The 19,496-nt window shown below is 42.9% G+C and overlaps 1 protein-coding gene across 1 annotated transcript in view; it reads left to right on the forward strand.

The window, feature by feature from the left end:
- Positions 1-19,496, forward strand: part of pcdh1a (protocadherin 1a) — an 87,091-nt gene that overhangs the window by 63,981 nt on the left and 3,614 nt on the right. The window lies entirely within an intron of this gene.

A 19,496-nucleotide genomic window follows, 5' to 3' on the forward strand; every position in this document is an offset into this window, starting at 1 on the left:
CTCTGTATTTTGGAGTGGAAGCCTGTGACGTTGCCTCTCTGTGTTTGTTGATGACTGTGCGAGATGCTATTGGTTTTTAAGCAGACCTGTGCTTGGCTAGGTGCTTTGTGTGGGCATGTGTGTAGGTGCATGTGTGTGTGTGTGTGTGGTATCAAGGGCTAGCAGGAATTAGCAGTGCCTTCATCCTCCTCATCAGCAGGTCCTCTGTCAGACATCCTTAATGACCCTCCCTCACAAGTGTGCTAATTAAAAAGCCCAACTAATGGAGCGTTTGCCCTCTAAATAAATCTGAGCCATGACATCTGTGCAGACAACGCTGTGTTTACTCAAAGCATCGCCTCGCCTCCAGTTGGACCCGAGTTGTTCTGCAGCTTAGGTGTGCAGGAGCCATCAATCCACAGGGGGAACCACTGATGGTCTCAGCACAGGTCCATATTAGGGTGAGAAAGAAAAAAAAAGAGGAAAAATTCATAGCCAACGCCGTAGCTGCCAGGCAACTGCCAGCCATTCCTGCTGCCTTAAGCTGCCAAACATAATTCATTACCTGCCTTGTAACACACTATGATAAGTGATTCACATGGTGCATTTCCAGTTATTATAGTATTTTTTTGCATTGCCCCGCTCTGTGGATTAGACACTTTTACATGGTGATGTTTCGCTGCTCACCTTGACTGTCTCATCTTTCTTCCTATATTTGTCTAGTGTGTTAGTTTGCTCTATTAACGCATACTCTTGCTTTTTCCCCGAGCATAGGGTATGGATTTTAGAGGTGCGTAACAAGGCGCTCACTGCCCCTGTACAAAACGGGGCATGTATCAGCATGGACTTGATAGAGCTGTTGATCAACACTGACAGTTACTTTGTCACTGTCCGAGTGAAAAAGACACAGATTTATCTTTTGTCAATGGGACCGTACGTTCCAAGTGCGGAAAGATTTTCTTGGCTTTTTTTTTATTTTTAAAGTGACGAGAGAAGGGGAAACAAAATCCTATTTCAGTCTCAAGCACTCCCAGTAGCAAAGTGTTGCGGTATCAAAGGCTAAAATGTGTCACTGTCACGCCAAAACAGCAGACGACAAAGTTCTATTATTAGTAGTGTCTTGCATTGTGATGCATTGCCTCTTCCCTCGACAAGTGTGCTGGGTCTCATTAGCTGCCTTATTCATCTCTATTGCAAATGTTTACTGTTTATTCGCGGATGTCAATTAGCGACACCATATTTCAAATGCAGGCGGGGACGGTGGGTGTGTAGGTCCTGTCAATGTTCCCTCCGGCTCTGCAGAGGTCAGAGATTTCTTAACATCCCATTTAATGAATAGTTTCATGTTTATAGCCCCAGAAGCCAGCTGTCGACCGCATTTCTTCCCCTACAACGTGTGTCAGATATGCATTTTCTTCTTTTCCCCCCCACGTTTCTATTGTTGTAAGTGTTTATTGTGTTTTCTTGCTATCTGCCGAACACAGGTTTCTGTCAGACGAGGTGATCTTTGTTGTCAGCAGCACGAGAGCAAGATTGTGAGTGAAGATGGAGCAGTTAGAGGATGAAAAGATGGCACAAGATGGGGGAGATGTTAGATTGCGAGAGCGAGCGGGGACTAAGAGACTCCGACAAGGAGGCAAAGCCCATAGGATGAGCACGTAGGGCAGGGAGATGCATAAGATGAACCACTAACTGAAGGTAAACCTAATTAAAATGTGATGCCGACATCAGGGAGATAACAGAGAGCCTGCATAAAATGAAGGATTAGGCAGAAAAATCAAACCCAACAGAGGAATCCCTCCCCCCGGCTCCACCTGAATAGTGACGTGACGTCTTTTTTTTTTTTTTAAGGGTTTGAGTGACAGGGTGACAGGATGTACTGGTGCGTTGCTTTATTCATTGCAGTTGCAGATGAGTGACAGGCGGAAAAATGGGGAGGTGAGCACGATGTGTCATTCCGTTTAAGTTGGATAAAACTCAATATATGAACCTCAGACTGTCAGTCTTTGCATCACTTGGCCCCAGAAATATTGACGTGGACGTGTGTTTTGTTGTGGGTTGACAGCGCTGAATCTACATGTTGAGTGAGTGTCAATGGCCTACAGCAGGGCGTGATGTATAGATTGTGATCCATTTTTACTTTCGTCGTTTGGTGAAAATATGGCATCAGTCAGACCTTCATTGTCTGCAAAGAAGGTCAACTGCTGGGCATGAGTCTGGAACTCCCACTGGAAGGGCATCCCATTATATGCAATGTCTTTTTTCAAGATATTCCAATTTTAAAGTTGTAAACTAGTATATATGAAATGTTCTTGGTTCCAGTTCCCCCCACAGTCCAAAGACAGATTCTGACTCTTAAAGTATAAACAGTATAGATAATAGAGGGATTTATTGATTTATATACAGTATATATTCCTTAATATACTTTTTGCTGAAAGAAGTGTGTGTTGCCTCTATCAGACTTTCCGGTCCACTGAAGTAGACATCAACGTTGTTCCCTTATGGTGGTTGGCTTTGGAATTAAGAGAAGTTTCAAACCACCGTAATGAAATTTCGAATATATGGCATGTATGCTGCCTGATCTGCAGCAATTAATTTCTGGACTTCCTTTTTTCCCGTACGCCTGAGTGGCTGCTTTCCCCACCCTCTGCTTTTTTTTATTTTAATTCTTATCTTCGGGCTGTGTTAGAGTGCACTCCATTTCAGTATCCCCATGTGTATTTTCCACTCTCATGTTCACGCGTGTTGCATTGCTCAACTGTTGGTTCATCTCATCGGTAATGTTTATTCATCGGGGGCACGTGCATGTGTTTATGTGCGTTTGTGTGTGCGCGCGTGTGTGTGTGTGCTTACATCATGTGCTTCCGTGATTGTGTGTGTGGTCTGCGTATTACTAATGTTGTGGGGACCTAAATCTGTTCGTACACTCACGTTATTGGGACTTGTGTGGGTGTCCTTAATGAAAAGAGGTTTAGGTTAATTGTGGTTAAGCAAGTAGTAGTTATGGTTAATGTTAGATTAATCTCTAAGAAATGAACTTAAGTCAATAATGTCCTTTGAAAACATGGACATGACTCTGTGTGTGTGTGTGTGTGTGCGTGCGTGAGTGAGTGCGTGCATTTATGCTCGTGCTTATGCGTGCGTTCATGCGTGCATGTATGTCTTCCTATTGGTTGGTGTTGCACCGCACCCCGAATCGCTAAATCATTTTGATTACAGTGCTATTTTACTTTAATAGACTCTCATCATAATCACTGAGCTCTGTAATTCTCTTTAAATTGATTGCTGTAGACAGCATGAAAACTGCTTATCTTGTATGTCTGCTCGCCGTCAAGATGCATGATTAGTCGTCCACAGTGAAATCAGAAGGAGGCTGGTTTGTCCAATCTGTCCATCCTCTGTGTCTCAGACTTTGCTGATCAGATTGCAAATAGTGGCCGTGTCAAAGTAATTTAGAGTGTTTGTCACTAGTCACATTCATGGCTATTAAATTAACAAAACACTTTTTATAGAAGCTGTATCCAGCATTTATATATTTATATTTATCCAGCAAATAACTTATTGTGGCACCGGTTATTGGGCTGTCCCGATTAATTGCCGTTTAATAAAATAAAACAATGTTAATTGTGGTACTAACCTGTCCTTTACTACAGTGCACTCACCTTTAATACCTTACCTGTAATCTCTATAAACAGATTCTGCATATGGATATGAGGAATCTGCACGTGAGGGACAGGAATTTGGAGCCGGAAGCCTTCAGGTTCCCATTTCTATTTTGACCAATCACGTTTGAGCAGGCTTTGGTTGCCAGCAAACACTTTGTGTGGAGAGAAAAAGAGGCACAACACATTGACTGAAATGCATCAGTTATCGGCTTTTGAATTGATCTGCATTCATATGCAGATAGCTGTTGACGAAGATCAGCCAAAATGTTGTCTGGACCAAAAACACCCATAGCAAGTACAGCTGTTTTGGTTTTGTGTGGAGAAACGTTTGACGAGTGTGATAAACAAAACGACTCTGGATATTTGCTGTCTGCACCAGAAGCCCCAAAATATTTGCTGTTTTACAGTCACACGACAGCCAATAGACTGATATTTAAAAGTGTGACTTTTTTCTTTCTGCAGTGTTTGCAGGGCTTCATCAGGCTGCAGGTATATTTCTACCAATCAGAGGGTAGGGAAGAAGGGATGTCGCCTGAGAGGTGAAACATAAGTATGAAACTTAGGAGAAGCTTAATTTAAAGAAACTATTGTTATTCAATCGATGCTATCAATCAATATTTCACAACAACTGATAAAAACATATATTTCACATACTTTTGAATCAATATTAGCCCAAGCCGCTGTGTGTATTTTGAGCCCCGGCACTCAGAAACGGTCTAACCTCCAGCTGCCCCAGAACCCTGGGTATGATTCATCCGGGACCTATCATAGGCCTCCCCCTCTTTTCTTCGGACACAAGTTTGACCGGCAATCCTGTCATGTCCAGTCCAACCCACATAATAATCACTCTTCTGGGGATCAGTGGTTAGGCATCTTGGCTGTGATATGAGGGCCAGCTCTGATAGGACACAGGTGGATTGAAGACAGGTACCAGCGTGCAAACACAGACACACACACATTCCCACACACACACACACTCAACTGGCCACAGATGGAGGAATTTTGATGTGGCCGGTTGCCCAGTGTGAGGTCTCCCTGCGTCTCCCTCTGCACGGACTCGCCGCCATATGGGCTGCAGAGAAGGCTGCGATAAAATTGAATAAATGTGCATTTAAATTATAATGAAGTTCTTGAGTAATGCTTGCATGTCCGGCCTTCGATCTTCTTGACGATGTAGTGTTGTGTATTTATTCTTTGGAGCTGAAGTCAAGGGTTCTCCTCTGCTTTCAGCGTGTGCCATATCGCTATCCAACCTGGCACCACCATTTTTAGCCATCACTGCTATAATATAATGAGGTTCCAGTGAGAGAAATATTTCAAACAAAGAAAAAGATGTGAGGAAAAGCGGTTGCAGAAACTGAGAGTCGTAGCATCAGCCTAATGGGGCTTGTTTGTCCCATGAGTGGCGGCTTGGGCCCCTGCCCGGGCACCAATACAGTGTGCTGATGCAAGGGTGTGGGTTTCCTCAAGCAGATGTCAATGTGGCCTGTCAGAGTCCCTGTCTGTTTGTACTTTTGAGTGGAGCCGACCATGCCAGTCCCGTACCAGCAGACCGGCCTATATGCCAGATACTGCTGGAACCGCCGCCACCCGTAAAAGGCAAAGGTCAAGGGACTGGCAGTTTTGTGGACGCCTCTGTGGGAAAGAGTCCCAACAAGTGGTCCCCCGAGGCGAGTTGTCATGAGTAATCCGCCTATATCCCGAGCTTATTGTAGCACACGCATTATGCTCCGCTAACATCAGCTGCCGTTGTTTGCCTCCCCATCACTGAGATTGTTTGTAATTTTATTTTGAAGCAAATAGGTCAATGGACGAGCCTTACTGGAGCAGAATTAAACTCTCTAACCTGAATAAGGCTTTCACACCATGAACAATGGTTTACTATAGCAGTGGTGGCTTTGTAGGACAATGCAGCTGAATCCCAAAATGGAACTGATGATGTGTCAACTTGTCACAGTTTTTAACGTGCATGGATTTCCCATCACCCAATGTGAATCTGAAAATGTGCTTTCGCTTGTGTGATCACTAACAATACGACCCGACATCCCAAAACTTTGGGTGCACACATTACGGCTTTTGTCAAAGGATCTCAGCTGGGCCGGACATTTGAACAGGGCTAAATGAAAGAAAGGACATGGTATCACAGCTCAGACCATTAACCACAGCAAAGAAAGGAGTTTGCTTATTGTCTCTTATTGCGCGGCCTCATGTGAAATCTGGATGGAGCCAGAGCAGAAATCCCATTATCTCCATGAATCCACTTCTTACATTCAATTCAATATCACGGCCTTTTACACATAAAGGTGATTTCTCTGTACTTTCATCATTGTGACCATCTGAGTAGAAATCTTCACTGGTAATAGCAGGATTTGATCAGGACCTGCTATGCTATTGAGCTTGGGTACCTGCCGTGTTAATATATGGTTTACATTTGGGTATTTTATATTATAGAAAAAAAAGTTCCAATGTTTAATATTAAAAGAGATATTTTAATGTCCAAAGAATTTTAGCAAAAGAGAAAAGCAAAAATCATAAGAGATTTAGTGAAACATTTCTTTAACATTTCCTCAGGACAGATTCCCTTGTGCTCTCCACTCTAATTGAGGTCTACAAAATCCCATCCGCTCAATTTGCACGTACGAAAAAACCCATATGAGTGTTCTGAATTTTGCCCAGAAAGTAAAGCACACACATATAAGCGCACATTAGGTTCCATAAATAGTGCTTTTAACGCCATTGCCGCCACAATCTCCAGTTTTAGCACTAAGCTTGTAAAATGAATCAGCGAGCCAGTGTGCCTAAGCCAGTATCCCTAAGCTTTAGATGTGCTCATGTATTACTCTAACAAACGTGGATGGCTCTCTGTACTTAGGCAAAAAATTGGATAGTACACTGCCTTCTCTTGCCACGCCAGCGAGTCTGGGCAACAGCATGCTGAAGCAGCAGGTTTGGAGGTGGTAATGTGAGAAACTCCGGCTTGAAAGTACAAGTTTATAAAGACGGCGGAGAAGAAAGATTTCTTAATTAGCCCGGTGTCACTCGCAGCCATAAAAGACACTCCTTTTAACAGTGTCCACTCGTAAAGGTCCACAAGATCCCGGGCTGAAACTTTAATGGAGGCAGAAATAGAAAGTGGCGGTGGGGCTCTGTCGCTCTCAGTGGGTCTTACCCAGTCTCACCCCAGATGTGATTCGTAGAGCAGGTAGAGCGATGTGCAGTGGGCAGGGGATGCTGGCTGGGGGCCAGATCCACTTCAGCCTCAGTTGGTCGGGCAGCTGAAGCCGGCATCAGAGAAAGGCCCCGGGGGTCATCTCTCCATCATAGTGTGATGGGGACCGAGAGCCGCTGAACCTCCCTCTAACTAGTGTTCTGCCCTTCAATGATGGATGGCACTTGAGGGACTGGAATTGTACTGTATGGGTCTGACATGCATTTCCTTATTTCCAGTGAGTCACAGAGGAATGGAGCCGCTCTAGCTTTAAGGCTTTCTCACAGTCAGTTGAGGATATCTTAGAATTCGCTGCCGTTTAAGGACTTTACAAACTCAGTGAGGAATACATCCTGTTAAAGTGGAAATTACCTCCCTACACCAAATAGAGTGCAGCGATACGTTTGTGTTTGTTTGCTTGTGTTTGCATTTTTCCCCGTTTGTTTAGAAATGAAAATATCCTCCTGGTGAGAGGATCAATTCTTAATTTGCAATTTTGTGTTAACATGGTATATCATGCAGTCAATATCCTTCATGCCTTCAGCGAAGAGAAAATCACTGGAATTTGTCATGCTTAACCTCACGGCCAAGTGTTACTCATTTTAGGTGACAGAACAGGATTTTTTTCTTCACTTTTACACAAAGACATCAACACATTTTTTTACAAGGACATGACAGGTTTTTTCTTTCTTTTAAAACCACATCTTGATAATTATTTCCCAACTTCTAAAAAAATTCCTGGCTTCCCACACTCACTTTTAAACCTACTTTCTGGTGCGAGGCGTCTCCAAAGAGCCCTTGTTCTCAAGCCAAAAGGAGAGGAATTCTGACAGAATACTGCATGATGATGTGGCTTGTTTCTGCATTTGTGCTCTAATTAGAGAGCGCGCTTGACTCCATTGTGAGAATGTAACTTTCGTTTTTTGAGATTTCTTTGTCACTTTGAGGATACAGGGCTGTAACAACAGACATCAATCATCGTGCGTATCCTTGGTCACCGTTTTACTTAAAGCAATCATATGTTTTTTTCATCTTTTCCCTTCACCTTTGGGTTACTCTGTCTCAGATGGTCATGTTGCAAGGCCCCAGCACTTGTCACTCATCCTGATGAAGTGTCCACTTTGATGTGTACCTCATCTTCAGGCTAGATACTGTTCCAAACATGCAGCCACCGAAGGCCCTGAAAAAACAGATGGCGCGAGCAGCCACTTTCATATAAAAAAAAAAAAAGTGACAGCAATGTTTACTCTTGATGTGCATTTGCTGTATTTATTTTTTTCTCTCCATCTCTTACTGCTTCCCCACTTTGTTGTTGTTATTGCGATGGCTCCCTTGCACTTGATTGCCCCGATGTAGCTCATCAGCAGCCACATTTACACGGCACAAAAGCACAGTGAATATACCCAATTTGTTAAAAAAGAAAATCGCTGAAAGGTCTGTTTTTTGCCAAACATGCACATCCAGGGTCGCCGACAAGCCCAGACTGCTCCGCTGTGTGCATGACCTCATTTAGCCATCAGTTCATTAAATTTTCATTTTATTATCTGATAATGCTGTATATGTCCCGTCCATTGATGTTATTTTAAAGTGATAAAACATTTATATTGCCATTTTATGCCCCTTTAATACACTAGACGGCACTTAAGTGCAGGTGTGGTCCTCATTCAATCAACCAAAATAGGCGGCCTCCCAGATATGCCAAAGTGCCCCCTCCCCCACACGCACTCACACATCCTAACAGATATCAGGTCAGAGGTGTTATTGTGCTGGATGATTATTCCTGTCGGTGGGTTTCGACAACTTCAAAGAACAAGAATGTTGATTCTTTTTACATCAAGCCAAAGCCTCTAAAAGTCAATCAGATACAAGCGGCTGAAAGCAATACATCAGTGAGGAACAACAGGGGACGGCGGACTCACGCTGGCCTCAGAAGCCGACATGATGACCCCCTGCTGCCTTCTGTGCTTTGCATTCCTCTTTAAGTCGGTATTTAAATACGGAAAATTTGCAATTTCCCTTAATAATTATACCGTACATTAAATCATACTCTTGATTCCATGTGATATTTTCTGCCCTTCCTTTAATCAAAAGTCTTGTCAGAACAGCTATTGCCTGGCACAGGATATATATGGGTAGAGCGGCATGGGCAGATTGCCACGGTTGCCTCCCTGCTACACAAATGGCAATTTTCATTATTCATCATGTTGTGTATTTGAATTGTCCTGCTCCAAATGCATAGCTGTATTGTTCGGGGCATTGTGGGAAGAGAGCTTTTTTCCATCTGACTGCTTTAGTATGCTGACTCTACCAGAGAATTGTCAGTCATGCAGCAACTCTATCTACAGACGACGGTCAAATAAAGCTCTGCCTCTGCAGGGTCATGATTTAGCCGCTGCATGGACTGCTTACATGATTCTAAAGATCGGATTTTGTGAGATTACATTGGTGTTTGGCCACACTTGGCAGTAAAATCATGCACCTCCTGTGACTGTATTATTTAAATCTCCGTGTATTACCTTTTGCATCAGTTATCTCTTCATATCACTTGTGGTTATATACGAGCATGTATTTCGCCTGGAATGCATCCATACTGCACAGCTCTGTTTAAAGATACAATGTATGATCAAATGATAAGTTGTGCTAGAACAAACACGGCCGTAGGCAAGGCTGTGTAGCCCACAAGACAGGGAATGTTGTCAATACAGAGTAGAGGAACTCTCTGAAGCCGTGTTGATCATTTCAAGTTTCTGTTTGGACGTCTATGCAGGTATAAGATAATTAGCAGCTAATGTTCGTTAACCAGGCCTCACACTGCAGCCTGTGAAGATCAAAGGCAGAATTAGCGAAGAGCTAACGTCTTGATCGCAAGGGGAGAAAGAACAACAAATAGATCATGGAAGACACCCGTTCTACATGTCGATAAGATCAATGAGATAGTGAGCATGAAAGTGGTGCATTGGAATGAAGTCTAGGACAATAAAGAGAGGAAAATAATTCCTTCTGTTTAGCATATGCAGTTTAAAAGACACCTTTTTTTTTTTTACTATGTACATACAATTAGTCACTGTTACTAAAAAATAAATCCAAATCAATCAGGTTAGACTTTTAGATAAGAATGAGTAAATTAGACTAACATCTTATTTATCATGAGCAAGAGGAATAGACTTTGGTGCTGAGGCCCAAGCAGGAAGTAGAACATCATAGTAGCAATGCTATGAATTAGATGTTTCAGATACATAGGAGACTTCCCACCAGAGCCGGAACCCCGATGGTGATAATGTGGAATGGAGCAGGAAGTTGGGAAGTCTCATGAAGGTTTCTGGTTGGACAGTTTAAAGGGAAATGCCTGGGTATTCAGAGTTGAGCGGGTGCAGGGGTAAAGGGTGGGTCACTCATTGATCGTTGTACTGAACTGACAGCTGAACGACAGGAGAGAGAGCAGAACGTTTTAAAGTTTGACAGCTTACAAGTGACTGACTCAGGGCGAGTGTGTCAGGCTGTGATTGGATGAAAAGAGAGGATAAGTTTGTAGAACTAAGAGTTTTCAGGGAACTGTGCATGACTTAAGGAGGCATAGGGAAGAAGACATTATTCCTTACTGAACCTTCGCTAAGCTTCATTAACGTCCGGTCCAAATGTCAGTTCCCTATAAATTCATTCATCCGTCTTCGTTGTGAAAACAAAAAGAAAAAGCATTTTATACTTGAATCGATCAATTCTGCAGTGGCTTGAATGGAGGCAGGATGTGGCCGAGTAACGAAGATAAAAACTGTAACATTCTCTTAGTGTAAGGAATTAAACAGCTTAAAATACAATGAACATGAACAGTGGGACCGTTTCTGCTGTTACAAAAGAAAACATCTCCTTTGTGCTCATGTAGTAGATAGAAGGTTTGGGTGTGAGACGAGAATAGACCGGTGACTCCTCAAGTAAATGTCATGCAGTAATCAGAGAAGGGCTGGCTGATAAAACAAGCTGTTTAATTATCGAGACAACATTTACCAATAAATTGGTCACAGACTTGACAAAAAACATATTTGCCGTTCAATTTTTATTCACAGCTCCATCCTCATTTCTAACATCAGAGCTGTCACCAGTTCTTAAACGTTTTTTTTCCTTTAGATGTACGGAATTTATAATGGAGTAACAATGGAGTCCAAAAAAAAAAAAGATTAATTGAGCGACCACACACAACTCAACATGACAGGATTTAAGTTTATATTTCCTGGAGCCTTTCTACACACAATGAATGCTTTGTTGGCCGAGTATGTTTGTGCCTAGAAGGAATCTGTTTCCAGTGGCTCTCAACGTAATTACACAGTACATTATACAGATAATAATGTAAAGGGAGATACACTTTGACACGCAGTAAGAACAAGAACAACAAAGCTGAGCAAAGGCAAATACACACAAACACATGGCAATTATCTAGAAACCAGTACAACCAACCATGGACACAACATACAATCAACACATCAAGCAGTAGGAAACGGTGATATAAGGTGTGAGAAAGTGCTGAAATAGATATAAAGTGGAAAGTGTAATAAGTTACTCTATAGGTGCTTATGTGCATCCTACATGTGCATGTCCACGTACAATAAATAGACTGTATTTCTATTTAAGTGCTAATTAAGTGATAACAACTAAATAAATGCTTTTGCACACTGTGAGTTTAAAGTTAATTGCATAAGTGAATGTTTTAGTAATACCGGGTTATTGTTTCTGATATGATGTGTTTATATATAACTGTTTATCTGAGTGACTGTCCTTTTGTCTGGCCGTATTGTTGTTCACCGATCTGCAGCACCTAGCACGCAGTAGGAGTCAGAACGGGTTGTATCCAAGGCGTGAGAATCCTGCAGCGGTGCTTCCCCTGGACACTTCTGATTCTGGGGGTGCACAAGTACTAGATGGGGGGCAGGTCAGCACTAATGGCATTTTCTGCAGCGCTAACTGTCCGTAGCCTGTCTGTAGCCTTTACTTGTCTTGTTTAGTGGCCCAGGCAAACCAGACAGCAATGGAAGCACAGCGAACCTACTAAGTGACTGCAGTGTAGGACGGCAGCAATGGTGCAAGTACATCACTTAATAATAATTTTGGAGTATTTTGGATCCCAGGTACCTGATAAATTCCACAGACAACAAAGTGCTCCATAGTCATCTAACTGGTTTTAAAAAGCATTTCCAAACGCCATGTTGTTGTGACCATGTCAGAGGTCCAGCTCCCTCACTTCCTGTCCGTATGCAGACTCTGTCACTGGGGGGGTGGGGGGGGAGGCACCTGGTGCAGACTGTCCAGCTTCGGGATGTGATTTTCCCCAGTCTCACCTGCTGCGTCCTGTCAGGAGGCTGCTGATCCACTGACAGGTAGAGGCTAGCACCGTGAGCTGGGGGAGTTTGGAGAGGAGGATTTCTGTGATGATAGTTTTGAACACTGAACTGTAATCTGCCTGATAATTCCTAGTTTGTCTGGAACATACCAAAGTGTAGAGCGGGGTCTGTATTGTTTTCATTTCTACTCCTTCTTCGTCTTTTTAATTTCTGACAGTCTAGGCATGGCGAGTTAATTCCTGCCTTCACTGGTTAAAAGCAGCACTGCATTTGGTCCTTGCAAATGGAAATGATGTGTTTATTTGCATATAGAGTGGGGGAAGAAATCCAAGATCGGATCACAAGTTGTCAGTCAAGACACATGTGGAGATGCATTCTAATGCTACATGTGAACTGGTGTAGGAAGACCTGTCCACTTGTGATTGGATGCTGGGACCCAAGAAGCATTTTAATGCCTGGTGTGAACAGAGTCTCTGTGTTTCTGGCCTCCTTTTAAATCACTTCTTGTCAGGAAACCTACTTATTAATTCCGGTTCACCATTGTTCTTTTAATAGGTCCTATCTGTTTCACTTTACTATAAATCACAAATTATTGTTGATATTGTTATATTTGGTCTTAATTTTTTATTATTTACTGATTTTATTTGCCTCTATTCTGTCATATTTTATTGTGTTATAACTGTGTAAAGCACTTTGTAACTTCGTTTTGAAAAGTGCAGGATTAATAAAGTTCATTATTATTTTTAGTTGTACTGGATCCTGTCCCCACTTCTGTCGGCCTCCTCAGTGACTTACCTGCATGCGTTTAGCTGTAAGCTGGAGTGTGAGTGAGTCAACGCAGGCCTGTAGCTCCTGCTTCGCCTTGTTGATCCATCTCCTCACAGTCTCTACCGCAGGATTTGCTGATTTGATTCTCTGTGTGTGAGTCAGGAGAACATGAATGAAAAATAGATTGGAGTCCCAAATAAGAACAGAGTCCTTTAATATGGTACGGCACTGGTCCAGTTTTGTTTTTTTTCCCCCTGTGGTGTAATGAAGTCACCTGAAATAATCTGGGGGGAGTCTGTTTATGTCCCATGCTGGTTATCAGGTCAGCCAAGCGTTGCACAGCCTCACTCACACAGGCCCAAGTGTGTTTGATGTAAACACCCGCAGGAACCGTGGAGGATAAGACGGTTTACAGTTCATGATGAGAGTTTCTAAGTTTGGATTCCCTCGTTTTTTATTTTCTCGACATAGTTACATCTCTACACCGACCTTTATTAATGTAAAAGCAGATCCCACCTATAGTCGTTTCCACCTATTGCTCTGTTATGCAGTCCGCTCAGTGGAGATGAGAACCGGGCAGCTGTAATGAGCTGTCGGGGCTGGACTCGCCGAGGCAGCTTTCAGTGAAGCACAAGGCAGCCGAGCGTGAAAAGTCAGAGTTTGTCCTGATGAGCACCAGTTCCTCCAGTTTGTTGACTAGAGGACGGAGATTGGCCAGGTGAATGGACGCGAGCGGCGCTCAAACTTAACGCTGTCTAAACTTCCCTATGGCAGTTTCCACACCTGAGTCTTTACCTCCACAAAACGATCGAATGTTCTCCTCTGGAAATAAGTTAGATCAATTACATGTTGGTATAGTACAAATTATAATTATGTTTTCATGGCATATGATAAATTATTGATATTGCACTGTACAATATGACCATATACATCTTAATAGACACATATACATCGAGTACTAGCTGTACTAATACCACATTTAAATTCTGCTTGGTAGATTTCATTCTGGATCAATTGTGGCCTGGCCCAAAATAAAGATTTAAATGAGCAGCATTAATAAAATACCTGTACTGGCCCAAGGAACAAATGCAAATTTCTAAATTTAGGTACTGATGTCTGACTAATGCGTTTTAGACTCAACATGCACATTCTACTGAGGGAGTCCCCGAAGCCCTCTCTGCATGAATATGAGATTGAACACAGCATATAGAGAAATGCTGTTTGTTATCCAAGCTGACTCTTCTGATTAAAGATTTAGGTAAAGATGATGTGGCCATCTATTCTTCTCAAGGCAAAGTTAACTTTAACAATAGACCTATGGACAGGTAGGCCGGGTGGATAGGTTGTTAATTAGTTTTTACAACATTATTAGTATTCATAACACATTTAGTGTATTTGGTGTTTCCCTGCAGCTCCCATTTTGTTAATTGCAAATACAAAAACATTTTTTTTGTTTACATGATAATCATAAACCTCAGTCTCTTATGTTCATGATTCATATTTTTTGTATTATTGCATCTGCAGCGGATCAATATTCTGTTGTAAAGTTCAAAATGCAATTTCCAGTCAGTAATTGGCCAGCAACCCTGACATATTGCTGTGGGCAGAGGCATGAAGCCGTTCTCCACACAAGCTTTTCACAAACACCTCCGCGCACCAGCAGAGAAACAATTATGTTACTTACAAAAGTGACTATGTTATCATTTAGCCCCGTTTCCTCGCATTCCTCAGCCAGGTTTTTCCCGAATCTATTTGATCCTACAAGCACCTCGCGTGTGTCACAGTTTGACAAAGCCTTAGAATTGGTTGACATATCACACCGCATATCAACTTCTCAATTGGAGGAGCTGGTGCATGGTGTGATCTGTCAGCAGGTGCTAAGGCTTTGTCAAATGCAGTGATGCAAAAGGCAGTCTTCAAATAAAGGAACTCCGAGACAAAATGGTGAGATAACTGACAGGAGGTGTACCATCACCCACTGAACCATCTACAGCGGCTCCTCCTGACGGGCCTCTGGCCGACATGTCCACTCATCAGCCGTTGTCAGCGAGAGGGCTCGCCTGCTGGAGAAGAAGCCAGGAATTCGGGCCTTCACCAAATCTGTGAAGGAGACGTTGAAACATGTCTCAAACTTCAACATCAATTCTCGCCCGGGCATCACGTCCTGTCGACAGTTTAACTCCGTGATTAACTTGTTTCTGCCACCCGATTAACAAGTTCGGAATTATCAACGTGCCTTTTCGTTTTGGCACACAATGAAAAAACATGGCAATATCCATTAGCAATGCATTTATGATAGGATTATAAATAACCTCATCCAAGGGAGGCAGGTGAACTGTGGTCCACAGAACATGCTTTGGAATAAATGCATATCAATTACCTGCAGAATAACACCGCACTATTGTAACTGTGGTTAACTGCAGCTTTATCTCACATCCCACTTTCCTGCAAAGGGAAAGTGACAAAGCCTTCAAGCCTACACATTGTAATTTTGCTGGTGAGATGTGAAAGTGCATGTCTAAGGTTTGTATTCCATTACGACGAGCAAGGAAAAATGTGCATGTCAACACTGTGTTTGTGTGCTCGTGGCAAGTTTTACCCTTAAAAAAAAAAGCACCTCCGGATAAAAAAAGGATTGTTTTTTGGATGCTTCTGCTTACTGTGAGAAAGAGCTCTGAGCTCTTGAATAACAAGACTTGACATGTCGTAGCTAAAGAAATACAAAGCCCTGGTTTCTTGTTGTTTTTCCTCATGGAGGATGACAACCACAGAATGCATTCGCACAATTATTATACTGATAGCCAGCACCAGACTCTAATGTGTGCAGAGATGTGGGGTATATCTTTTTATTTCCTTTAGTTTCCCTGAACTTTTAAGTCATTTACAACATAAACTGTTTGCAGGGACCACAAATACACCATTAATATCGCTCATGCACTCCCCAACGATAGTCTCTGCTTTTCCCTGTTATCCCTCCACGAGCTGTGGGTCTCTCATATTTGTTCGCCATCGATCATAGCAGTGTGGCGCGCACACTGGAAAGCAGCCGGTGGGGAGAGGCTGCAATCAAACAGAGAGGAGCAGTGTGAAATCTCAGGAAGAGGCAGCTTCCCCCATGCCCGTGGGCAGGGGATCAGACGATGAGGAAGCCTGCCTCAGACACTCAGCACCTCCCATTGGCACCCTGATGCAAGCTGCATGCAAACCCACCCCTCACATGTATCTGCCAGCCGGGGGGTTAAGCTCTATGTGTACCTCCACTCTGTAAGTGCACTGTGGAGTGCATGCTATGCTACTGCTATTGGAGGTGCTTTGAGAAGCTTCTCTAAGCTTCACCGAGAGCTACTGATGTGGTACCGAAGGTGGTAGAAGGTGGAAATTACTATTTTGCTTTTTTATATATATTTTTTTCATGATATTGCTTTCAGCAAGCAGATGGAACCGACTCAGTATATAAGGAGAAAGCTGCAGGTGCAATCTTTCCCCCCAAGACTGGAGGAAAAGAAATGTGGTGTGCAGAGAGGAAGTGGACATGTCATTGAGTCATTGCTCTTCAAAACCAAATCACAAGCTCTCTAAATCCAGTCAACCTGTTCCAGCCACTGGCATAATAGTGCTGTGGTTTGCCCATCTGTTCTCCACTGTCCACCTTAGCCCTCCATCCATGACATGCAAGACTATAAACTCTAAAGGAGTTTTTTTTTCCAGAGTGCGAGCAGATTTATTTCAGGTCCTAGGTACAGCAGAAAACAGCTTTGAGAGGGCGAGAAAATACCAATTTTCCCAGTGTGCCTCTGGCTCCTCCTTCACCTCACGGTTGACTCATTTGCTTTGCCCGTGTCCATCAAATATTCAAGCGGCGATTGTTGCAGTGAGGCGTGAGCGTGTTTTTTTTTTCTCAGACAGTATTCTGCTCCACTGTACATGGGCACTGCAGCTACAGTTGGCTAATGGCCACAGCGAGAGGCAGACACAAAAGTGCAATAATCAGTATTGAGTATTTCTTTGTAGAGATGGATTTGAGCGTGACAGAAAGGTCAGTGCATGCAAATGAACAAACTGGACTCTTATCATAGCATGCTGTCGTAACATAGATAAACTTTACTATAATTACATGTAGATAACTGTTGATCTGACCTGCGTGATCGGAAGATATATGCATTATTATGCTAATGACAGCGTGTAGCGACAATTACTCTGATGTGACAGGTTACAGTTGAATCCAGGCCTCGCGTTTGTAACATTTCCTGGTAGGAATAGATAAAATGCCAAAGGTAGTTCATAAATAAAAGCTCATGAAATTTAGATGAAACATTAACAGACAAGGTAATGGCCTACTAAAATAGCTGGCATGAGAGCGTCTATGTTCTTTCTCTCGATGACGCGCGGATATGTGCGTTGGCGGCGCTGGAAGAAAATGGCAGACTTTGGCAGGCCAGACGACGCATTTAGCTGTCAATGCTGATTTTCTGGCCCTTGATGATGATGAGCGCGGCTCAGAATGTGCTTTAAGTCCTGTCACCAGTGCTTGGTATCATGTTACATTGCATGTTTTCTTTCGCCTGGCATTCCATTAAATAAGTCCAATTACGATTTCTAAAAAAACACAGTCGCCCCCAAAGTAAATTAGCAACCTAACTGACAGCGAAGATGTGGCAATCAGTGTTAACCTTTATGTCTTTTTATCTCCTGTCTGCAAGCCTGAATGAGTCTATGCATGCATTACGCGTTAAATAGGCAAATGTGAACATTTGTGAATTTATGTGGATAACTGGGAGTTTTCTCTGCATGTGTTCACACCGAAACCCTACGACATGCACACACTTAATGGCCATTTCTATTTCATAGAGAATGAAATAGGCCCCGTTGTGACATGTGAAGCGTTTTAGAAAACCTGTGTAAGCGTACTTTTTTGTTTGTTTTGTTTCCGACACACTGGTTTTTATTTGTGTAGCCCACGCCAAATTTTTTTTACACGAGGCCCGCTTGGTGTGGCGTAAACCTCCTGGAAGCTGTGGAGAGGTTTTAATCAAGTGTGAAATCCTGTCGGAGTAGATGCCTCCACGACTGTGCTTGTGCTGAGGAGCGCACTCCTCAAACCGCTCTCCCCGACTCTTCCCCCCGTGAACATGTTTGGTAGCGAGAGTCCATTTCACCGCAGTGATGCATACAGACAATGCTCTTAGCGGAGCTGAGAAAATGAAACTCCAGTTATTGTGCATCAGGCAGTGCACTCTCACACACACACACACACAGAAACACACACACACACACACACACACTTGACTCGGTTGCCCGTCGTTTCATAGAGCTCAAAATTCAGTTTCTTCTCCCTTAATCAGGCGTAAAAATGTAGTTCATTCATCGACCTCGTAAACAGAGAGAAGATTTTGCCACTTAAGCATAATGAAATAATTAAGCATGAATAAGGCAGAACATTGCTCAATTGTGAAGTAAATGTATTAAATAGCCTAAACATCTAGCTATTTAGGATTACAGGAACAATGAGATTAACTGCAACAATAGATCACGCAGTGCATTCTTCTTTTCCAATTATTATTATTTATAGAAACAATGGGACAGTTGTGTAGGGGATTATCCAGGGGAAATTAATATTTTAGACATAAAGAAGAATAAAGAAACCTCCATTCATTTTCATTAAGTAGTTTAATATCTTGACTCGCGCCGAGCACACACACACGAGCTGTCTCACTTTGCCTTCTGATAGATTGAAGCCTTGGTGGGCCAGATGCAGGTTTTTTTCTTTTTCCTTTCTCCAGCCTCAGAGGTCTGACATTTTGTGGGATAATTATCTTGCCAGTGGTCATGAGCACAATACTGATGGTACATCTCATAGGCTTACTGTCAAGCTGGCATTTCTCTGTTAGCTGCGAACTCTCAGCCGCCACCACCTCTGATACGTCATCTCGTGCGGTTGCATCATTCGCATGCAGCAGCGTCTTTGTGCTCGTCTCATGTGCAGCAGTGAATACATTTGCTCTCGCTCGGACTCTCATCCTGCAGCTGCGAGGACGAGACGCGGAGCATTCCGTGATGGACGCGTTCTTTCATTGTGACACTACAGTTTATCAGAGGAATCAAAACTTTACACGTCGGGCACATCAAAGATCTCAGTCGTCTGTTCCCCTCTTCACAGACATAGAATTGTCTGCCGCAGTCTGAGACTGAAGGCATGAGAAAGATGAAGTGACTGCTGGTATTCCCATTTAATCTTGGCTTTATGTTTAGATTGTCAACAGGTGGGCCGCTTAACAAGTCCATTGTTTGACAGCTTTACGTTTCTGGAAAACAAATAATGCTGGGTTCCTCTGGCACAACTTTACTTTCAGACACAGTGTGATGCACTTGAGTGATGGTTGGAGCAAACTTATTTTGGAGCTTTACCAGATTGTACATTAAAATGAGGTCACTGGGTCGTGGACCCATTTATTTAATTAGGAGCCGCTGAATAAAAAATGGATGATAATCAAGGGCAGGGAACTCATTTCAGCTCTGTCAATCAATAACTCATTCAGCAATGGTTTT

The sequence above is a fragment of the Hippoglossus stenolepis genome, chromosome 15 (assembly GCF_022539355.2).
Source record: "Hippoglossus stenolepis isolate QCI-W04-F060 chromosome 15, HSTE1.2, whole genome shotgun sequence".
NCBI classification, from domain to species: domain Eukaryota; kingdom Metazoa; phylum Chordata; class Actinopteri; order Pleuronectiformes; family Pleuronectidae; genus Hippoglossus; species Hippoglossus stenolepis.